Source organism: Lissotriton helveticus, chromosome 5_1, assembly GCF_964261635.1.
Source record: "Lissotriton helveticus chromosome 5_1, aLisHel1.1, whole genome shotgun sequence".
In the NCBI taxonomy this organism is placed as follows: Eukaryota; Metazoa; Chordata; class Amphibia; order Caudata; family Salamandridae; genus Lissotriton; species Lissotriton helveticus.
The window spans coordinates 371,979,595-372,003,280 of NC_136065.1; the positions used below are offsets into that span (position 1 = coordinate 371,979,595).

Genomic DNA, 23,686 nt, shown 5'->3' on the forward strand with positions numbered 1-23,686 from the left:
TCAATATGTAAACCACCATAGAAAAGCTAGTATTTGCCTGTGAGAAGTTGGCCTGATATATAGTGCTCACTATTCTAGTGATCACTTTGTATCATACCAAACAACCCTTATTGATGATTGGTTGTAAGTCAACCTTATTAGACCAGCTATCCTAGTAGCATGGACACGAGCAGTCTTCAGGCTAAACTCTAGAGGGCGTGTTAAGCCAGCTGTTTTACCATCACATATACCCCTTGAACACCAAGTGAAAGGACACCACACAAGTTGTTATGAAAATAAAGGATATTTATTTATAACAAGACTACCCTGAACTCTTTATGAGTCAGGGAGCTAAGCACAATACAAAACTCTTACGAAAATACTTCAAGTTGCACAATTTACACAAATGCCCGAGGGGCACGAAAAACCATATACACAATAAGTGGAATGCGAAATACTAGCAGGTAAGTAACAAGATCCAGAGGCTTCAGGATCGCTAGGACTACACTACTGAACCCTCAGGTTAGGAGCAGGAGGCCTAGGGAGATCGGGTGCAGAGTGTGCACTCTCACGCGGGATGCGGGAAGAAGTCTATGGATGCTAGCGTTTCTAAAGTTACTGTTTCCGGACGAATCCGACTAGGTAGACTGAAAACGACAAAGGATCTGGACACTTGGATAGTGAACCTGTGCTGGAGTACCGAAATACTCGAATTACCTAGCCCAGGGGCCGCGGCTGCATAGGCTTCAAAAGACTTCCGGAATCCTCGTCGAAGTCTATGGAGCCTGAAAGAAGAAGTTGCTGGCAGGCGACCAGTGAAGAAGTTCGGTGTGATCCAAGGCTGGATCAGTGAAGGAGACGACCTGAAAGCAGAGGGGACTCAGTTCTTAATCACTAGCCAGTGATTATGTGGGCACCAGGAGGGCACCGGATGAAGTCACCTCGACCAGGTGAGTGGGCGACGCTGGACTCTGCAGTCACACGGGCTAGGAGGCGTTGTCGGCGTCCAGGCTGGAGGTGCGAGCTGTCCCACGAGGCTGTCGGCGATGCTGGACTCAGGATTTGAGCAACAAACCTTGGCAAAGGCAAGCCCACGCGGTGGAGTCAAGATGGCGTCTGGAGTGGACCAGGAGGGTCCAGGGCACTTCTTGTTGGACAGGAAGCAAGGGCCAGTCTAGGGGACCTAGACCAGCGGTGAAAACGTCGTGGTACGTCGTCAAGAGGGTCACTAGCCAACGGGCAAGTGACCGGACAACGTGGCAAGCAGCAAAGAAGCAGAGGGGCCCCACGCAGAGCTCGTGGATGCTGGGGGGCTGGACTTCGGTGCTGGAGCTGCTTAGGGTTAGGGCTTCTCAAACCCCAATGCACTTACTCGAGGGTCTCTCGGGGGTCGTGCTGGTGAAGCGTCGTGCAGGTCTTGAAGATGGCCGGTCCCACGGGTCTCGTCACACCCACGAATCTCAGCTGGGCTGGATGATGTAGGTAGAGGTCAGAGATGGCAGGGAATCCGGGTCTCGTCGAGCTGGGCAGTCTTGATCCGGAGGATGGACGTGCAGCAAACCGCAAGAGCTTCGATGGTGCCTGCTGGTGCAGGGTGGCTACTCCTTAGCCACAAGGGAGAGTCTTCAGAAAAGTCAAGAGTTCCTTTCGTGGAAAGTAGTTCAAGATTCAGAATGATCTAATTTGGGAAGGGGGCCTGCTCCTACCTTTATCCTAAGAAAAGGGGCTGGCACGCGACTAAGTCCTGCCCTATGGGTGGGACCAGGAGCGGGGTGGTTACATCCCTCTCCTTTGTCCGGTCTCTCCCCAGCTCAGGGGCTGGTGTGCCCCAGGAACTGGTTTGAGCCGGCATATGCACAGTGAGCACCGGGGTGCCACTTGCAGTCACCTTCCTTTCAGCCCTGCCTACCTGGGATACACAAAATCCTGTCTGGGATGGTGCTAGCACCGCCCCTGACAGGAAACCCTTTGTCCAGGCCTCCGTTGCTGGAAGGACTCCCAGCAGCAGGAGGGCAGACTTGTGTCTCGGTGGCAGCATCCATTTTGTGGAGCTGAGGCTGTGTCTGACTTTAACCGGGGTTCACAGTTACATACATGTCGTGTCCCTCTAGAAGGGTGGAATGCTAATCCCGTCGCCAGAATTGGCGAGGGGTTAGTATTCCAATTCGTATGACACCTTACTCGACATGTTTTGATAATGTTATACCAAAGTTAGCATTTAACCGCGAGGATTATAATGCACTTAAGAGTATATGGTATAGCGTTATCATGGAACAGCTATTTGGACTTGGTTCCGCAAGCTGCAAAGGGGCTCAGCTCATGCCAGAGCACCATCTCACATAATTCCAAGCACTCTGCCTTCAGGATTGATACGGCCTGCCATAGGAGTGACTGATAGGAATATATGTGTCCATTTTAGGGTTAGATATAGGAATACTATATCTAAAGCAAAGGGTGTATACACCACCTTGCCCCAGCTGTCGTGCAGCCAGTTGTGTCTGTTTGGGTGGCCAGCCAGGGGTGGCATAATACATGCTTCAGCCCCTGGTAGGCCCTGGGTTCACCTATGCCCTGGATACCTAAGGTATGCTATACAGGGACTGACAAGGTGGCCCAGTACCAATGGGTAAATTGCACCCAAGGTATATGGTTGTAATTTAGAGAGAGAACAGCTAGGCTGTGGGTCTGATTAGCAGGCCCACAGCCAGGGAAAGTCGTAAATCAGTGAAGCAAAAAGCAAAAATCTGGGGTGGCCATGGGATTGCAGACCCCACTCTCCTACATAACCCCCCCCAAACTTAGGGACATTAAACTAACCTTGACCAGGTGAGTCTTCTTGCTCTAAGTGGAAGTACCTGGAGAGACCATCTGCATTACCATGGTCAGTTCCTGGGCGGTGCTCCACTGTAAAGTCAATCCCCTGTAGGGAAATGGACCACCTAAGAAGTTTGGGGTTTTCACCCTTCATTTGATTTAGCCATAAGAGGGGCTTATGGTCGGTCTGAACTTTGAAGTGGGTACCAAACAAGTATGGCCTCAACTTCTTCAGGGCCCAAACCACAGCAAAGGCCTCCCTCTCAATAGCTGACCAACGTTTCTCTCTAGGGGTCAGCCTTCTACTTATAAAAGCAATGGGCTGGTCTTGACCATCAATATTCAGCTGAGATAGAACAGCTCCCACACCCAACTCAGAAGCATCTGTTTGGACAATGAAAGGTTTGGAGTAGTCTGGACTCTTGAGAATAGGTGCAGTGCACATGGCCTGCTTTAGGTCATCGAATGCCTTCTGACAGCTAACTGTCCACTGAACTTTCTTTGGCATTTTCTTACTTGTCAGGTCATTAAGTGGAGTCACAATGGTTCCATAATTTCTGACAAATTTCCTGTAATAACCAGACAGGCCCAAGAAAGCTCTGACCTGTGTCTGGGTGGTTGGAGGAGCCCAGTCCTTTATGGCCTGTATCTTGCTCTCCAGAGGTTGAACTTGGCCTCCACCTACAAGGTGGCCCAAGTATACAACTTGACTGTGCCCTATCTGGCACTTAGTAGCCTTGATAGTGAGGCCTGCCTTTTGCAGGGCCTCTAAAACTTTCCTCAGGTGGATCAGGTGATCCTCCCAGGTGGAGCTAAAGACAGCAATATCATCTAGATATGCTGCACAAAAGTCATCCAACCCAGTGAGAACTTGGTTCACCAACCTTTGAAAAGTGGCAGGGGCATTTTTCAAACCAAAGGGCATCACCACAAATTGGTAATGACCTCCTGGGGTAGAAAATGCTGTCTTGGCCTTGGCATCCTCAGCTAACCTGATTTGCCAATAACCAGCTGTCAGGTCAAATGTACTCAAGAACTTGGCAGAAGCCAATCTGTCAATGAGTTCATCTGCTCTTGGTATTGGATGGGCATCTGTCTTAGTGACAGCATTGAGACCCCTGTAGTCTACGCAAAACCTCATCTCTCTCTTACCATCCTGGGTGTGAGGTTTAGGCACTAGAACTACAGGACTAGCCCAAGGGCTCTCTGAGGGTTCAATGACTCCTAATTCCAACATCTTTTGTACTTCAGTTTTTATGCAGTCCCTGACGTGGTCAGGTTGCCTGTGGATTTTACTCTTTATAGGCACACTGTCTCCAGTGTCCACCTCATGTGTGCACCAGTTTGTCTGACTGGGGGTCAGAGAAAACATTTGTCTGAAGGATTGAAGGACTTGCCTACAATCCTGTTGCTGAGGCTCAGAGAGGCTGTCAGAAAAGACTACACCATCCACTGACCCATCATCAGGGTTCTGAGTGAGCAGGTCTGGGAGAGGGTCACTCTCCTCCTCCTGTCCCTCATCTGTGGCCATGAGCAAGCCCATGTCCTCCCTGTCAACAAATGCTTTGAGCCTATTCACATGAAGTACTCTGTGAGGGCTCCTGGGAGTTCCCATGTCCACCAAATAGGTGACTTCTCCCTTTTGTTCAATGATGATGTGGGGCCCAGACCATTTGTCTTGGAGAGCTGCTGGGGCCACTGGCTCCAACACCCACACCTTCTGTCCTGCATGGTAAACAGTTAGGACAGCCTTTTGGTCATGCCAAGCTTTTTGAAGTTCTTGGCTGGCCTCCAGGTTTTTAGATGCCTTCTCCATGTATTCTGCCATCCTCGAGCGGAGACCAAGTACATAGTCCACTATGTCAAGTTTAGGCTTTTTGAGAGGTAACTCCCATCCTTCCTTCACAAGACATAGGGGCCCTCTTACAGGATGTCCAAGCAAAAGTTCAAAAGGGCTGTAACCAACCCCCTTCTGTGGGACCTCTCTGTAAGCAAACAGAAGGCAGGGTAAAAGGATGTCCCATCTTCGCCTAAGCTTTTCTGGTAACCCTTTTATCATCCCTTTGAGGGTCTTGTTGAATCTTTCAACAAGCCCATTGCACTGTGGGTGATAGGATGTGGTGAATGTGTAATTGACACCACATTCCTTCCACATAGCAGTCAAGTATCCTGACATGAAGTTTGCACCTCTGTCAGAGATCACCTCCTTAGGGAACCCCACTCTGGAGAAAACTCCACCCAGGGCTCTTGCCACAACAGGAGGTGTAGTGGTTCTAAGGGGAATAGCTTCTGGATACCTGGTGGCATGATCCACTACCACCAGTATAAATCTGTGCCCAGATGCTGTTGGGGGGGTCCATTGGTCCAACAATGTCAATCCCCACTCTTTCAGGGAACCGCCACCACAGGTAGTGGTATAAGGGGGGCCTTTGTTGTGCCACCTGGTTTGCCACTGGCTTGGCAGGTGAGACATGAACGACAAAAGTTCTTAGTGCCCTCAGACATGTGGGGCAAGCCTGTCCCAAGTCTTATTCTGGCCTAAGTGACCTGCAAGGGGAATTTCATGGGCCAAGGTGAGAAGGAAACCTCTCAGAGACAAGGGGATGACCAGCCTCCTGGTAGCACCAGGCTTGGGGTCTCTTGCCTCAGAGTAAGGGAGTCCATCGTCCCAGTACACTTTATGGGCACCTGTGGCATTCCCTGCAGCCTCAGCAGCAGCCTGCTGTCTGAGGGGTTCAAGAGAGGAACAGTCTAACTGTGCCTGCCTCAAGTCTGCCCTGGAAGGGCCCCCTGTCCCAAGAAACTCAACCTGTTCAGGCTCGAGCTCTTCTAGGACAGGTCCTTCTGGGGTCTTGGGGTCAGTCTCCTGAGAGAGCTGATCCATCACCTGAGGCAGGGGGGAAGAGTCAATCTTACCCCTACTGCTCTTTCTCTTGGGTAGTGACTGGTCCATTGTTCCAGGATCCAGCACTAGTTCAGCTGGGCATTTCTTGGCCTGTGACCTAGTCACAGCAAGGACATGTGCTGACAAACCTAACATTTCCACATGAGTCCTATACTCCACATCTGACCATAAGGAGGATTCCAAATCATTGCCCAAAAGACAGTCCACAGGGAGGTCTGAACTAACAACAACCCTTTTGAGGCCATTTACCCCTCCCCAGGAGAAGTTAACAAGTGCCATACTATGGGAGGTAGTGGCATTGCTAGCATTGGTCACCAGGTAGTCTGCTCCCAGTATTACCTGGTCAGGGTCCACAAAGTTAGGTGTCACCATGGTGACACTGGCACAAGTGTCCCTGTAGGCCTGAGCCATTTTTCCATTAATCAAAGGCGTCTGCCTGTACTTGCCCAGAGTACTGGGACTTATTGTAGGGGTCATATCCATGTCCCCAGTACAAACAAGAACAGCCTGAGTAGGTATTCTGACTAAGTCAGATCCCGCCTCAGTTCCCAGGGTTAACCCCACTATAGCCTTAGGAGGATTACTACCACTACTAACTGTACTAGGGGGTGCAGATGCCTTAGGGGCAGTAGTGGTAGGAGTTGGGCCTTTCTTGGTGCACTCACTAAACCAGTGAGTATTACTTTTGCAGTATTGGCACCATGGTTTCTTCTGACCATTCTCCTTCTTTTGGGAATTCTGGGAATTCTGGAACCCACCCTCTTTAGGTTGTTGGGGCCCTGTTGAAGACTTCTGGTCATTTTGCTTATTCTCATTACCCTTGGGATCTGCTTTCTTCTGGCTACCACCCTGGTTCTGGTTCTGCGGCTTGACCCTTGTCCTGACCCATCTGTCTGCCTTCTTTCCCAATTCTTGGGGAGAGGTCAGATCTGAGTCAATAAGGTGCTGATGCAACAACTGATTTTGACAATTACTTAAGATTTGTTCTCTCATAATTAGATTATACAATCCTGTGTAATCAGTAACTTTACTTCCCAGTAACCAGCCTTCAAAAGCCTTAGTGGCACAATCTACAAAGTCAGCCCAATCTTGAGACTGAATTTTCTGGGTGTCTCTGAACAGCAACCTGTACTGTTCAGTGGTTAAGCCAAACCCATCAATCAGTGTATTTTTCAAGACTTGGTAATTGTTAGCATCCTCAGCTCCAGTAGTGAGGAGCTTATCTCTACCTTTAACTTCAAAGGAGAGCCACAAAATAGCTGCCCACTGACTCTGGGGGATGCACTGGACAGTGCATGCCCTCTCCAAAGCAGTCATCCATTTGTGGATGTCATCCCCTTGTTTAAAGGGGGGCACTATTTTACTCAGGTGTCTAGTATCAAAACTCCTGTCTTTATCCTTAGGGATATTGCTGCCACCAGTGGGGACTACCCCACTTAACTGTTGCTCTCTAGCAAAGGCAAGCTTCTCCTTGGCAAGGGAAAGTTCTTCCCTCTGAATCCTCAGATTAGCCTGTTTCATCCTTGCTTCATGTTCTCTTCTCTGAGGGGAAGTCAGTCTCCTCTGGGGAGAGATCATTCTCCTCTGAGCAGAGGCATGAGAGTGCACAGATCTATTGGAGTCCCTAGAATGAGATCTATCTCTTCTAACTCCAAAGTTAGGCCTGCTTAGGGTCAGTACTGGGGGTCCCCCAGATACTTCCCTATGTAGGTCTAAGTTGGCCCTAGTAAGTCTGACTAGCTCAGGACCATTGTCTGCCTCATCCCCAGAGACTTCCTCTTCCTCCTCTTCCTCCTCCTCCTTTTCTACATCGTCTGTTTCAGGGAGGTTGGAGTCTGGGTCACCACGAGTACCTTCTAAGGGGGGCATGCTCCCATCTGTCTGAGAAGCTTTTCTAGCATCATATGTCTCTAAGAGACCTAACAGAAAAGGAGTGGTAGGGTTAGAACCCTGTTTTAGTTTCCTGTAGGTACACAATTGTCTCATCTCCTGGAAGCTAAGGGCTGCATATCTGGAAGTGACCTGTGGAGGGTCAACAGCCACAAGGGGAGTCTCTGAAGACTCTCCATGGGTAGACATGCTTCTAGTGTGGTGTAAGTGATGCACCTACCTACACTATGGGTTTACCTACTGATCCCTTGCTAAGAGTTGTAGACAGGGTGTGCTAAGCCCTGTTACACTACAACAACTGGTTCAGTAGAACTCAGAGTATTCTAAGTTAAGTTATATGTACCTGGGTACTTATGTGATCTTTCAATTGATATTCTTAGGATACGTGCGAGGTAAAACAACAGCAAGCTCAAATCCCAACCGCTGCACACCAATGTGAGAAGTTGGCCTGATATATAGTGCTCACTATTCTAGTGATCACTTTGTATCATACCAAACAACCCTTATTGATGATTGGTTGTAAGTCAACCTTATTAGACCAGCTATCCTAGTAGCATGGACACGAGCAGTCTTCAGGCTAAACTCTAGAGGGCGTGTTAAGCCAGCTGTTTTACCATCACATATACCCCTTGAACACCAAGTGAAAGGACACCACACAAGTTGTTATGAAAATAAAGGATATTTATTTATAACAAGACTACCCTGAACTCTTTATGAGTCAGGGAGCTAAGCACAATACAAAACTCTTACGAAAATACTTCAAGTTGCACAATTTACACAAATGCCCAAGGGGCACGAAAAACCATATACACAATAAGTGGAATGCGAAATACTAGCAGGTAAGTAACAAGATCCAGAGGCTTCAGGATCGCTAGGACTACACTACTGAACCCTCAGGTTAGGAGCAGGAGGCCTAGGGAGATCGGGTGCAGAGTGTGCACTCTCACACGGGATGCGGGAAGAAGTCTATGGATGCTAGCGTTTCTAAAGTTACTGTTTCCGGACGAATCCGACTAGGTAGACTGAAAACGACAAAGGATCTGGACACTTGGATAGTGAACCTGTGCTGGAGTACCGAAATACTCGAATTACCTAGCCCAGGGGCCGCGGCTGCATAGGGTTCAAAAGACGTCGGGAATCCTCGTCGAAGTCTATGGAGCCTGAAAGAAGAAGTTGCTGGCAGGCGACCAGTGAAGAAGTTCGGTGTGATCCAAGGCTGGATCAGTGAAGGAGACGACCTGAAAGCAGAGGGGACTCAGTTCTTAATCACTAGCCAGTGATTATGTGGGCACCAGGAGGGCACCGGATGAAGTCACATCGACCAGGTGAGTGGGCGACGCTGGACTCTGCAGTCACACGGGCTAGGAGGCGTTGTCGGCGTCCAGGCTGGAGGTGCGAGCTGTCCCACGAGGCTGTCGGCGATGCTGGACTCAGGATTTGAGCAACAAACCTTGGCAAAGGCAAGCCCACGCGGTGGAGTCAAGATGGCGTCTGGAGTGGACCAGGAGGGTCCAGGGCACTTCTTGTTGGACAGGAAGCAAGGGCCAGTCTAGGGGACCTAGACCAGCGGTGAAAACATCGTGGTACGTCGTCAAGAGGGTCACTAGCCAACGGGCAAGTGAACGGACAACGTGGCAAGCAGCAAAGAAGCAGAAAGGCCCCACGCAGATCTCGTGGATGCTGGGGGGCTGGACTTCGGTGCTGGAGCTGCTTAGGGTTAGGGCTTCTCAAACCCCAATGCACTTACTCGAGGGTCTCTCGGGGGTCGTGCTGGTGAAGCGTCGTGCAGGTCTTGAAGATGGCCGGTCCCACGGGTCTCGTCACACCCACGAATCTCAGCTGGGCTGGATGATGTAGGTAGAGGTCAGAGATGGCAGGGAATCCGGGTCTCGTCGAGCTGGGCAGTCTTGATCCGGAGGATGGACGTGCAGCAAACCGCAAGAGCTTCGATGGTGCCTGCTGGTGCTGGGTGGCTACTCCTTAGCCACAAGGGAGAGTCTTCAGAAAAGTCAAGAGTTCCTTTCGTGGAAAGTAGTTCCAGATTCAGAATGATCTAATTTGGGAAGGGGGCCTGCTCCTACCTTTATCCTAAGAAAAGGGGCTGGCACGCGACTAAGTCCTGCCCTATGGGTGGGACCAGGAGGGGGGTGGTTACACCCCTCTCCTTTGTCCGGTCTCTCCCCAGCTCAGGGGCTGGTGTGCCCCAGGAACTGGTTTGAGCCGGCATATGCACAGTGAGCACCGGGGTGCCACTTGCAGTCACGTTCCTTTCAGCCCTGCCTACCTGGGATACACAAAATCCTGTCTGGGATGGTGCTAGCACCGCCCCTGACAGGAAACCCTTTGTCCAGGCCTCCGTTGCTGGAAGGACTCCCAGCAGCAGGAGGGCAGACTTGTGTCTCGGTGGCAGCATCCATTTTGTGGAGCTGAGGCTGTGTCTGACTTTAACCGGGGTTCACAGTTGCATACATGTCGTGTCCCTCTAGAAGGGTGAAATGCTAACACCGTCGCCAGAATTGGCGAGGGGTTAGTATTCCAATTCGTATGACACCTTACTCGACATGTTTTGATAATGTTATACCAAAGTTAGCATTTAACCGCAAGGATTATAATGCACTTAAGAGTATATGGTATAGCGTTATCATGGAACAGCTATTTGGACTTGGTTCCGCAAGCTGCAAACGGGCTCAGCTCATGCCAGAGCACCATCTCACATAATTCCAAGCACTCTGCCTTCAGGATTGATACGGCCTGCCATAGGAGTGACTGATAGGAATATATGTGTCCATTTTAGGGTTAGATATAGGAATACTATATCTAAAGCAAAGGGTGTTTACACCACCTTGCTCAGCTGTCGTGCAGCCAGTTGTGTCTGTTTGGGTGGCCAGCCAGGGGTGGCATAATACATGCTTCAGCCCCTGGTAGGCCCTGGGTTCACCTATGCCCTGGATACCTAAGGTATGCTATACAGGGACTGACAAGGTGGCCCAGTACCAATGGGTAAAATGCACCTAAGGTACATGGTTGTAATTTAGAGAGAGAACAGCTAGGCTGTGGGTCTGATTAGCAGGCCCACAGCCAGGGAAAGTCGTAAATCAGTGAAGAAAAAAGCAAAAATCTGGGGTGGCCATGGGATTGCAGACCCCACCCTCCTACATTGCCCATCCTGTAAAGCACCGTATCTTGGCTAATTTCCATAAAGGTCCAAATCTGAAAGCAGCATAGCCAAGCTAGTAGTGTCCCATCATGTAAGGCACCACAGTCAGACAAGAATCTATATTGCTTGCATATGCAAGGTACGTTAATCAGACCAGTACGTCTCCAGCATGTAAACAGCGACTTCCATTCCAGTACTGGCCCAGTGTGTGAAGTGTCATGACCAAGGAACTATAGACATTTTGTTTGTTTATAAATGACCATAGTTAGACCAGTATATCCACAGCGTACAAAGCACCGGATCTAGGGCAGTACTTACCTAGTAATTAAATAAAGCTATCCAGGCCAGTGCCCCAGGATATAAAGCACCATATTGAGTCAGGGTATTGCAGTGCCACAGTGTGAAAAGTATCTCAGCCAAGCCACTGTCCAACATGCCCTGGATGTTTAACGCCAAAAGCACTTCATCACTGACCCAGTATTATTGTACTTGAGAAATATTGGACTGATACTGGCGTTTTCTACATCCGTGTGCCCTGTTGCTCCAGGCTTACCTGTGTTTATTTATATACTGAGCCCTCATTAAACCTGCCTATTTAAACCTGCCTGAGTATGGTACCAGGGCAACTTACATATTGCAGTGGTTCTTGTGGTATATAATACTCAGACGGGTACTCACATTGTATCAGTATGGAAGAACCATCTTCACAGACTTCAAAATATTGATTGATGTTATATTCTGAAAAAAACAATGGTTAACGTAAGGTTATAGTTGGGTTTGGAATGAGAAAAAAAGAATGTAAAAACAATCCAAAATTACTGAAATACAAAGTTGCAGTTTAGTAAACTAACTATAACTTGTGCTACCATAACGTACTGCTTGTGACCTCATATATTTTGTGTTATGTGACTCATGTCACTAACCGTACCTTTTTCAGTGAAAGTCTGTTATATATATATATAATCTCCAACGGTTAAATTGAGGTATATATACACCAAATATTACTAGTTAAAAATTAGGAAGCTTTTAAGCATCTGAGATGCTGAGTAAACAGATGTGGAAAGGAGTGCTGTAGTTATGCAAATGGCTCTGTCTTGAACTATCTTTAGCCCCTTTATTACTATTTTATGCTTCAAATTACTAAACATTCATACTCTCACATTTATAACCCTCTAGTTTGAATGGCTGCATTAACATCTCGATTCTCATTTAGTTCAGCATGCTGTTTGAGAAAGGCTTTAAATTCAACTGCTCTATTCAAACAAAATTGTGTTCAGATGTGCTTCACTTTTGTCTTCAATAAAAATTGTTAGTGGTCTAGTTGTTCATTAGAACTCTGTGGTGATGCTGCAGTTGATCAGTAGGAAGTTTACTCACCAACTGCTGTTGGAAGTACGTTTCTCTCTGCATTTCATAATGATTTACTGAAATGGATAAGAAAAATATTTGCGATCTGATAGAAAACGTGTGCTCGTTTTAGATTTGTAGAGTACTAAACTGCATTTTTATGAAAAAACTAACCCCCTCAATTCCTTAATTTCTAAAGGACATGCTTCAGGTTTTACATCTTTGAACCCATCAAGATGGCTTCAGGTGTGCTACACTTATGAGATAGATACTTAAGGTTAGAACACTAGTTCATTATAACACTTTGGGAAACTGCAGTATAACACAGGGACTGCTGCTGATGTTGCTGGTACACATTTCAGTCTGCATGTCGGAATGTTTTACTGACATGAATAAGAAAGGTATTTGGGAACTCATAGAAAATGTTTCCTCATTTCAGCTTTGTAGAGCTCTGGCCATAATTCCTATAACAATTCGAACTCTCACATTTTGTTAATTTCTAAAGGAAATGCCTTCAAATTGGCCATTCATAGCATGCCTGGACACCAACAGTCCAGATACAGCTAACGGACTTACATACATACTTCCTGAGTAAAGTTCTAACTTTTTGCAAAATGTTGTGTAATTCCGTTCAGCCGTTTTTTCTGTATCTGCAATAGAAGGGGAAATCAATGTTTTGGCACCCTCCCGCCTTTCTTGGCCCTGCTGGACAGATCAGCCCAAAACTTTCCAAGAGGGAGCTGAGGTAGATAAACCTTTTTTTGGACAGTTTCGTGCAGATTTGTGAAGTGGCACCAAAGCTATTGACAAAGCTAAAAATGCTCTTCCTATCGTAGCTTTGACCTAAATATAACTACACAGTTGTGACAACCACTTTGTAATATAGATATATCCGTACTGGTACAATACGTATGTAGCTAAATTGGACTTTGTTGGCTGTTGATGCCAACGTAAATATATTGTCAAGATTAGTAGAATAGGCGGGTTGGAAACCTGTGTGTGTAACGCTAATTTTTTGTTATCTTTGCACCAGGCTACTAATATGGCTAATAAACAGCAAAATCCAATGGCAAATACCCTGTCATTTTGTGGATCATTTTTGTTTCCTTTTTTTAAAGATTGGTCGAATGAATGAAGAAGGTAAGCTACGGTATGTGAAGTTATTAGTATATAATGGCTGTAATGCTTCATCCCACTCCATTGGGGCTATCTTGAAAATGTCGATTGGAATCCCATTTGGACACTGGGCCACTGTGGCTTTATTTGTGGATAGTAAAGTTGAAATATCCTAAATTCCTGGAATATGCTTCATAGGTTCCGAAGGCGGACTTGGAATTCTGGTCATCTTATGTTATGTCTTCTAGATGGAGGTTATGTGGGCTTCCCATTGCACCCCTACGTGATGGTAGTCTGGTGTCTTGTTCCTTCCTCTCCAGCCACTGTTGACCAATTCAATTTCCTGCTATCCTGTGATTTGAGTGTAGGGTGCAAATCCAGCCATTTTTTTCTCAATGTGTTCCCGTTTTAGGTTTGCAAATCCTAATTTATAGTTTTCTTTATTTCTTCTGATTTCCTCGTCTTGGAAGGCCAACCGGGGATGCTTCTTTTTAAATTTGGGTCTTGCCTATGAATTTTTTCTGCCTAGCCTAGCCAGAGTACCGTTAACATATACCCTAAGTTTACATTGGAGAAGCGTGGCACAGTGGTTAGAGGCGGCAGACCCGGAAGCCGAGATCGGCCGTGGACCAGGGTTCGATTCCCCGCCTCGGCGGGTCTTGGGCTCAAAAATTCCACGGACTCGACAATTCTCACTCTGGTGCCTACTCGACTCACGGGGTCACACTCTGCAACTCTGGGCAATAGCTTGCTTAATCTCCACTACGGCCCCTCGCGGCGGGATGCCTGGCTTTCACCTTGTGGATACCCTGCCGGGGTATCTCACAGGGGAATACCAGGACGGGTTCCCTAAGCAAGCGCTTAGATACTGTGTGAAATCAGTGATTTGCGCTATATAAAATACATTTACATATATAAAATACATTTACATTACATTCCATCTTATTTTGTTGCAACATTTTCATTGTGACCATGGCGTGTTATGTTTGTCTCAATGGGATTTACTTCTATGTATTGTTGGACCCGGCCTCATGGCGTGGTCCTACCCCTCCCGCATGGCGGGCCCAGGACGACATCGGCCCTCCACCCAGCATCGGGCAGCCCTTTTGCCCGACACTGCACGCCCCAACATTGCTGGTCCGGCCACCATCCCGGACCCCCACTACCGACCTGGCTCCATCGTGGGCCCCTCACGACCTAAGCACGAGGCCGCGCCCGACTCCATCTTGGGCCCACCACGTGGCCTCGGCCCCGGCCCAGGCCCCAGCGAAGCCCAGACATCGAGGCACCGAGATCCACCCAGGTGGTCGAGTGGCCACTCGACAGATCCCGGAGAAAAGGGTGTTTCGATGGCCCTCCAGCCGTCCCCGGACGCCTGGTTTCGATCGCCCTCCGGCCTCCCTGGGCGCTGGCTCCACCCCCCTGCTGGGTGTCTGGACACCATCATCCCGGCCCCTCTGACCCCCAGGCGCGAGGGTCCGGACATCAAAGGACTCCAGTCCTATATCTGGGCCAGCCCTAGATTAGGACGTCAGTTGTATCCTGGACTGGAAGCCCTGCTGACGCTGTCACGGCCGACAACAGAATAACTCCTTGCCTGTAACCTGAAGAGACCCTGAGAGCTGCTGGCGCTGCCGCGGCCCACCTTTGCTGCACCATCTTGAGAGCCTGCTGGCGCTGCCGCGGCTGAACCACCTGAGAGCCTACTGGCGCTGCCGCGGCTGAACCATCTTGAGAGCCTGCTGGCGCTGCCGCGGCTGAAGCATCTTGAGAGCCTGCTGGCGCTGCCGCGGCTGAACCATCTTGAGGGCCTGCTGGCGCTGCCGCGGCCTCCTCTCTGTTAAGACCACCTGTCGAGTCCTGCTGGCGCTGCCGCGGCTCGACCTCTCGGAACCCCCGGCTCGAGGATTGAGAGCTGTGCGCAGGGTATCCCTTCCTGTATCCATACCGAGACTGTCCCGCTACCCTGTCCCTTTTACGAGACTCTACAGATCCCTCGATCTGCCTGTATATACCGCTGAGACCCAGCAACCTTTATTCTTGATAAAGCCTAAGAACTTAACCTCTTGTGTGGTGTCCGTTTGTAGTGTTGTGGTTACCCTGCTGTACGATCCTAGGAGAGGACCCTCACCCAGGAGGCCTCTCGATAACGCTCGGCTACTTCTCGACGTAGGGGTGGACCTAGGGGTGGTCAGTCAGACATCTTCTGCCTCCCCCGGGGTCGCCTTTCTAACATTGGTGGTAAGCGACGGGATCTGAGCCGACGCAGATCGTACAGAGGGTGATTCACTCACTACCGAGAAAAACACACCACGACCATGACTACGCAAGAGACAAGACCGACTACGGAATTCCAGAAAGAAAAAATGGAAGATTACAGTCACAAAGAATTAAAACAATTCTGCAAAGATCTGGGCATCGCTACCACTGGGCTAAGCACCAAGGAAGACTTTAAATCAGCCCTACAAGCATGGGTGGACACCGATGACACACCACCCCGGAATGAAGACAACCCGGGCCCGAGCGGACGCCCGGAGACCGACACGACCCCAGCGGGGGAGAGACCCGCCAATCCAGGCACGAGCCCCCACGAAGACGCCCGAGAGCGAGAGAGGAACCGGCTCCACGAGTTGGAGCTCGCCCGACTCCGGTTGGATGGAGAACTACAGCTGGAGGAAAGGAAAATCGCACTCGAGCAACGACGGCTAGAAGGAGACCTGGAAGAGAAGAGAAGACAAAGAGACCTCGATGAAAAGCTACTCATGCTCGAGCATGAGCGCGGCCTAAAAGAACTAGAACTCAAGGCCAAAACGAATGATGCCAACGCCTCCGGGGGCAAGACCTCGCCCCCGCCCTTGGACACAAAGGTGCACATACCCAAGGATGTCGTCAAGGAATATGTTACAAGAACGACGACATCCAACAGTGGTTCAAAGCCTACGAGGTCGCCATGACCGCCCATCGAGTACCCCTCAAGGACTGGGGCGCCGGCCTGTGGGGGAAGTTCGTCAATGAGGGGAGAGACGCCCTGCTAGAGCTCCCCGACGCCGAGATGACCTCGTACGAGCACATGAAAACCGCTCTCCTCACTCGCTATGGACTCACTCCCGAGATGTACCTGCAGCGATTCCGAGACTGTAAAAAAATACCCGGTAGCACTTGGGTGGAATACGTGAACTTTTACAGCAGAGCCTTCGAGGGGTGGATCAAAGGCAGCAAGGTCACCACCTACCAGCAGTTGGTCGACCTCATTATATGGGAACATTTGTCCAACAACTGCTTCATCGAACTCCGGCAGCACCTCCTCGACAGCAAACTGACTGAGCCCCGAAAACTCGCTGTCGAGGCGGATAGATGGGTGAGCACCCGAGTCCCCCGGAGTCCGATGGGAGACTACGGCCGGGGATCCCCGGGGATCCACCGACCACGGGGCGGCGGAGGAGGCCAGAGCAGGGGACGAGACACCCCCACGGGGTCCTCCCCTACCTCCACTTCACCAGCCCTGGGCCGAAGGGGGGTTCCCCTAGCCCGACCCGGGCCCGCCCGAATGTGACGTGCCACAGATGCCAGCGACAGGGTCACTACGCGAATGACCCCCTCTGCCCGATAAACCAGCGACCCGGCACCACCGGTCCTCCCAACCGCCAGATCGCGGCCGCCGCCCTGGGGGAAGAAAGAGGCGAGGAAGACGACAACGACCACGAACAGGCCGAGTGGGAGCCCGCCGCCATGATCTTGGCATGCCTGGGTGATCGAGACATGGTCCCCCGAGACCCAATTCCAGGCAACACCCAGAAATATCGCCAATGGGTCACCATCAACGGCCGCCGGGCCGAAGCCCTCCGAGACACTGGAGCCAGCGTAACAGCGGTCCGACGCCACTTGGTGACCCCAGAGCAAGTTCTCCCCAATATCATGTGCCCGGTGCGGACGACGGACAACTCCGAGAGTTTGTGCCAGATGGCCCGCATCCCCTTCGAATGGGGGGGGGTGTCGGGTATACTGAAGGTGACCGTCCGGGACGATGCAACCGTGGACTGCCTCCTCTGGAACGACCTGGAAAGTTCCCCCTGGGCCAGCGTCGAGCGGAGAGAGCATCTGGGGATGCTAGGCCTTCCAGAGTGGGTCTGTGCGACCACCCGCTCCATGTCCGCCCGAGCCTTCGCCCCACCGGAGGATGCTCCGACCGAGGAACCAGAGTGGCCCGCACCGCCACCGCCCGCCGTCCCCGAGGACGTTGACCTTGAACCTGGCCCTCGGGGGCCCAACCATGAAGACCTCACCGAGCTCGGCCACCTTCCAGAACTAGTTCAATGGCGCCAAGAAGGTGGCCCCACCCGCGAACAATTCCGGCGGGAACAGAAAACCTGTCCCTCCCTCGAGGGAATCCGACGTCAAGCAGCAACTCAAGCCGCTGGAGGCCCCTCGGGGTCCCACTGGGTCTATTGGGACCACGACCTTCTCTACAGCGAGCAGAAAGTTGCCGAACTAGGGGCCAGCCGAGTACTGGTCGTTCCCCTCCGTTTCAGAGACTTTCTCTTGAACTTGGCACACGACGTGCCCCTCGCCGGGCACCTGGGGCAGGATAAAACTTACAGCCGCCTGGTGACCCATTTCTACTGGCCGAAGATGCGCAACGATGTGCACAACCACTGCCGATCCTGTCCGACGTGTCAAGCCAGCGGGAAGAGCGGGGGAACAGTCAAGGCCCCACTGCAGCCCTTTCCTGTGGTCACCACCCCCTTCGAGAGAGTGGGGATCGACATTGTGGGACCCTTGGACCCCCGCACCTCTCAAGGGCACCGCTTCATCCTCGTTCTGGTGGACCATGCCACCCGCTATCCTGAGGCCATCCCCCTCCGGACCATCAAGGCCCCAGTAGTAGGCCGAGCGCTGATGGGGATCTTCTCCAGAGTCGGCTTCCCCCGGGAAGTCGTGAGTGATCGGGGTACAAACTTTATCTCCAAGCATATGCCCTCCCTGTGGCAACAGTGCGGGGTCACATATAAGTTCACCACCCCGTATCACCCCCAAGGAAATGGACTTGTAGAACGGTTTAACCGAACACTGAAGGGAATGATCAAAGGCTTAAAGGCAAAAACTGAAGTGATGGTGATGGAGAAACACCCAGAGCTTTGGGGAGATCAGTGGTGGCCGCCGAAATTGGGTGTCACCCCCACTCCAGTCTCCGAGGTAAAGAACCTGGGAATTTGGATGGATTCAGCCCTTACTTTTTCGAGCCACACGAAGAAGGTCGCAGCCACCTGTTATGGTATTTTACGAGGTTTAAGACCGGTCCTCAAGTTTTTTGACTCCTCTACCGGACAGCTCGTGGTCCAAGCTACGGTCTTATCCCGGCTGGACTACGGTAGTGCGTTGCTATTGGGGATCAACCAGGCCGAGGCATCCAGGCTCCAAAGGGTTCAGAACGCTGCGGCTCGTGCCATTGTTGGCCTTCCTAAATACTGCTCTGTGTCCAGCACTATTTCTGCCCTTCATTGGTTGCCGGTCAGGCAAAGAATTAAGTTTAAGGCGCTATGTTTTGCCTTCAAAATCATGAAGCTTTCCTCGCCGCCGGCACTTGCGAATTTACTCAGCCCCTACATCCCGCTGAGGTCTCTGAGATCGGAGGCTCTTCATCTTGCGGTCTGCCCCGCTTCAAACTCAGCAGGATGGGTGGCCGCTCCTATCGAGTGCTTGCTGCTGGGCTGTGGAATACCCTTCCGGCGCACATTCGTGCTTTGAATAACCATATTGCTTTTAGACGTGCGATTAAAACTTTTCTGTTTTCTGTATCTGGTTAGGGGTTCTCCTTCCTCTTCTGTCTGTGTTATGTTCTAGTACCTGTTCACGCGCCAGGACGCCCCTTCGCTGGGGCAGCTGTGCGCGGTATAAAAATTAATAACATAACATAACATAGACGAGCCCCTACGACGCAGATGGGACGTCCTGATGCCCTGCCTCCTGTTTGCGTATCGAGAGGTACCCCAGAAGTCCCTGGGGTTCAGCCCCTTCGAACTATTGTATGGGCACCCGGTCCGAGGCCCCCTCAGCCTGGTCAAAGAAGGCTGGGAGACGGCTGTCCGAGGTGCCCCACCAGATGTCTACCAGTACCTCCTGACACTCCGCAACCAGACTCGGATGTTCCGGGAACTTGCCGAGGCCAACCTCGAGGCCAGTCAGGAGGAGATGAAACGCTGGTATGACCAGAACGCCTCATCCATCGAATTCGAGCCAGGCCAGCAAGTCAGGGTCATGTCCCCAGTTGAACCTTGCGCCCTCCAGGACAAATGGACGGGGCCCTTCAAAGTGGTGGAGCGCACGAGCCCCGTCACTTACCTGGTGGACCTGGAATCCTCCCGGAACCCCCTCCGGGTTCTGCACGCTAACCGGCTCAAGCCACACTTCGCCCACACGGAACTGAGTCTGCTGCTAGCGACCGATGACGGAGCTGAAGACGACTCCGAACCCGTACCAGATCTCATGAGCATCACCGAGAAAGACGGCTCCGTCGAAGGGGTCACGCTCTCCTCTACCCTGACCCCAGAACAGCACCAAGACTGCCGGGAGCTGCTGGGGCAATTTGCAGACCTGTTTTCCCTCACCCCTGGAGTCACCCGGTGGTGTGTCCACGATGTGGACACCGGAGACAACCCGCCTGTAAGACACCGAGCTTTCCGAGTGCCCGACCGAGTTCGGGCCTGCATTCAATCCGAAGTGGCCAAGATGCTAGCTCTGGGGGTAGTCGAACCCTCCGACAGTCCCTGGGCCAGTCCGGTTGTCCTGGTCCCCAAAGCCACCGTCCCTGGCACACCCCCGGAGCTCCGGTTCTGTATTGACTACCGGGGGCTGAATGCAGTCACCCGGACCGATGCCCATCCCATCCCCCGGGCGGATGAACTGATTGATCGCCTGGGGGCCGCCAAATATCTCAGCATCTTCGACCTCACGGCGGGGTATTGGCAGATCTGCCTCACCCCTGGAGCACAAGAGCGATCGGCCTTCTCGACCCCTGATGGCCACTACCACTTCAAAGTGATGCCCTTCGGCATGAAAAATGCCCCGGCCACCTTCCAGAGACTCGTGAACCGGGTACTGGCCGGACTCGAAGAATTCAGTGCCGCCTATCTCGACGACATTGCGGTGTACAGCCGCCACTGGGGTGAGCACCTGACCCACCTCCGGGAGGTCCTGTCGGCCCTCCGACAGGCCGGACTAACAATAAAGGCCAGCAAGTGCCAGATCAGCCAAGGGTCCGTGACGTATCTGGGACACCAAGTGGGGAGCGGCCTGGTGGCTCCCCTCCAGCCAAAGATTGACGCCATCCGGGCCTGGGAGCCCCCGATCACCCAAAAGGCCGTCCAAGCCTTCCTGGGGCCCACAGGATACTATCGGCGCTTCATAAAAGACTATGGAAGCATTGTGGGGCCCCTCACAGAACTGACCTCCAAGAGGCTACCCCAAAAGGTGCGCTGGACCCCAGAGTGCCAAACAGCCTTCGAGGCTCTAAAGACTGCCATGTGCACCGCCCCTGTGCTCCAGGCCCCCGACTACAGCCAAGAGTTTGTGGTCCAAACCGACGCCTCGGAACACGGCATTGGGGCGGTCCTCTCACAAGTGAACCCTGAGGGAATCGACCTTCCCGTTGCCTTCATCAGCCGGCGGCTGCTGGCCAGAGAACAGCGCTGGAGCACCATCGAGAGGAAAGCCTTCGCCGTCGTGTGGGCACTAAAGAAGCTCCGACCCTACCTCTTCGGCACCCACTTCCGGGTCCAGACCGACCACCGACCCCTGCGGTGGTTGATGCAGATGCGGGGAGAAAACCCTAAAACTGTTGCGATGGTCCATCTCCCTGCAAGGGATGGACTTCACTGTGGAGCATCGCCCCGGCAACGACCACGCCAATGCTGACGGCCTGTCCCGATTCTTCCGCCTCGGCGAGGAGAATCCCCAAGAAGATGGGTGACTCTCCCCTGCCTTCAGCTGGGGGGGACGCGTGTTGGACCCGGCCTCATGGCGTGGTCCTACCCCTCCCGCATGGCGGGCCCAGGACGACATCGGCCCTCCACCCAGCATCGGGCAGCCCTTTTGCCCGACACTGCACGCCCCAACATTGCTGGTCCGGCCACCATCCCGGACCCCCACTACCGACCTGGCTCCATCGTGGGCCCCTCACGACCTAAGCACGAGGCCGCGCCCGACTCCATCTTGGGCCCACCACGTCACGACCACGTGGCCTCGGCCCCGGCCCAGGCCCCAGCGAAGCCCAGACATCGAGGCACCGAGATCCACCCAGGTGGTCGAGTGGCCACTCGACAGATCCCGGAGAAAAGGGTGTTTCGATGGCCCTCCAGCCGTCCCCGGACGCCTGGTTTCGATCGCCCTCCGGCCTCCCTGGGTGCTGGCTCCACCCCCCTGCTGGGTGTCTGGACACCATCATCCCGGCCCCTCTGACCCCCAGGCGCGAGGGTCCGGACATCAAAGGACTCCAGTCCTATATCTGGGCCAGCCCTGGATTAGGACGTCAGTTGTATCCTGGACTGGAAGCCCTGCTGACGCTGTCACGGCCGACACCAGAAGAACTCCTTGCCTGTAACCTGAAGAGACCCTGAGAGCCTGCTGGCGCTGCCGCGGCCCACCTTTGCTGCACCATCTTGAGAGCCTGCTGGCGCTGCCGCGGCTGAACCACCTGAGAGCCTGCTGGCGCTGCCGCGGCTGATCCATCTTGAGAGGCTGCTGGCGCTGCCGCGGCTGAACCATCTTGAGAGCCTGCTGACGCTGACGCGGCTGAACCATCTTGAGAGCCTGCTGGCGCTGCCGCGGCAGAACCATCTTGAGGGCCTGCTGGCGCTGCCGCGGCCTCCTCTCTGTTAAGACCACCTGTCGAGTCCTGCTGGCGCTGGCGCGGCTCGACCTCTCGGAACCCCCGGCTCGAGGATTGAGAGCTGTGCGCAGGGTATCCCTTCCTGTATCCATACCGAGACTGTCCCGCTACCCTGTCCCTTTTACGAGACTCTACAGATCCCTCGATCTGCCTGTATATACCGCTGAGACCCAGCAACCTTTATTCTTGATAAAGCCTAAGAACTTAACCTCTTGTGTGGTGTCCGTTTGTAGTGTTGTGGTTACCCTGCTGTACGATCCTAGGAGAGGACCCTCACCCAGGAGGCCTCTCGATAACGCTCGGCTACTTCTCGACGGAGGGGTGGACCTAGGGGTGGTCAGTCAGACATCTTCTGCCTCCCCCGGGGTCGCCTTTCTAACATGTATATACTGTGGAAAAATGTTGATACTGCGAGATCTCCCAGAAAGATAAAGTTGTAAATCGCAAGACTAAAAAGATTGATGCCTCCTTCACACTCTCCCAGCAAGCACATCAATTGGCTGGGCCCAGAGGGCCAAAGGGCCAGCTTGTGCACTTTCAAATATATAAATAAACTGATCAGAATACACGCTTTCCTATTTGGATTAAGGAATTGGGAATGAAGTCAATAATTTGAGAGCAGTGTGAAAGATCAGCTCAAAACCTTTTGATGTGATTAAATTATTTTGCCATGTCCTAAACCCCTATTTTGTATTATATACACTAATATGTTTCAGTTTTTTATAGGCAAATCGGAAGAGGCATAATTAAATCACAAATAAAATTTAGGTGTAAAATTATTTAAATCAAGTTCAGTACTAATGAACTTCTGAAGTACTCTGGATTTTGTTTGACAGATATTTTTCCAACTCCCTATGATTTGCCCCATGGCCCTGTAGACGATAACAACGACATCCAATTCCAAGTGAATGGCTGAAATTGATATTGACTTTCACATTAATGAAAAATGTTTCCAAAGTAAGTTCTGTGACTGAGCAGGTGATATGCATTCCAGTTGAGAAACATGTTCTACTCCATATATGGGTGTTGAAGCGACTATAGCTGTACAAGGCATCAACTTTTTGTTTTCTGAGTACGTTAAAGAAGTATACCAGATACTGTCCCATTGTCAGAGCTTTACTATTCTGAGATTGCACATGCACTTTTGAAGATAAATTGCCAATAAATAATGTACCAGAATATACATACTCCAGTACAGTTTCAATACGGGTCTTATTGATAAACCAAGAAGGCTTGTTCTTTCACGCAGATTGGAAAACAAAATGATGGTTTTTGTCTTGGAAATATTGATTTGAAGAAAGATATTATTGACAAATACCTGTAAAGCTTTTTGTTTTCGGTGAATTCCTACTGGTGTTAAATCTAAAACCACAATATCATCTTTGTACATTAATACATTAATAAGTTAATAGGTTAGTGCCTCAGGTTAGGCGTAAGAGTGTTCATTGTTTTGAGCAAGATCACCAAGATACAATGAAACCAGTTAGAGGTCCAGGACACAACCAAGTTTCAAACTATGTTTACAGGAATAGGATCTGGTTGATTCTTGACTCAGTTAACCGAAGAAAGGTTTTCCTATTGGTTTGTTAAAGGA

General features: G+C 51.4%; 1 protein-coding gene across 1 annotated transcript in view; it reads left to right on the forward strand.

Moving 5' to 3' along the window:
• The window catches only part of ALDH4A1 (aldehyde dehydrogenase 4 family member A1), a 184,929-nt gene that overhangs the window by 91,454 nt on the left and 69,789 nt on the right, over positions 1-23,686 (forward strand). The window lies entirely within an intron of this gene.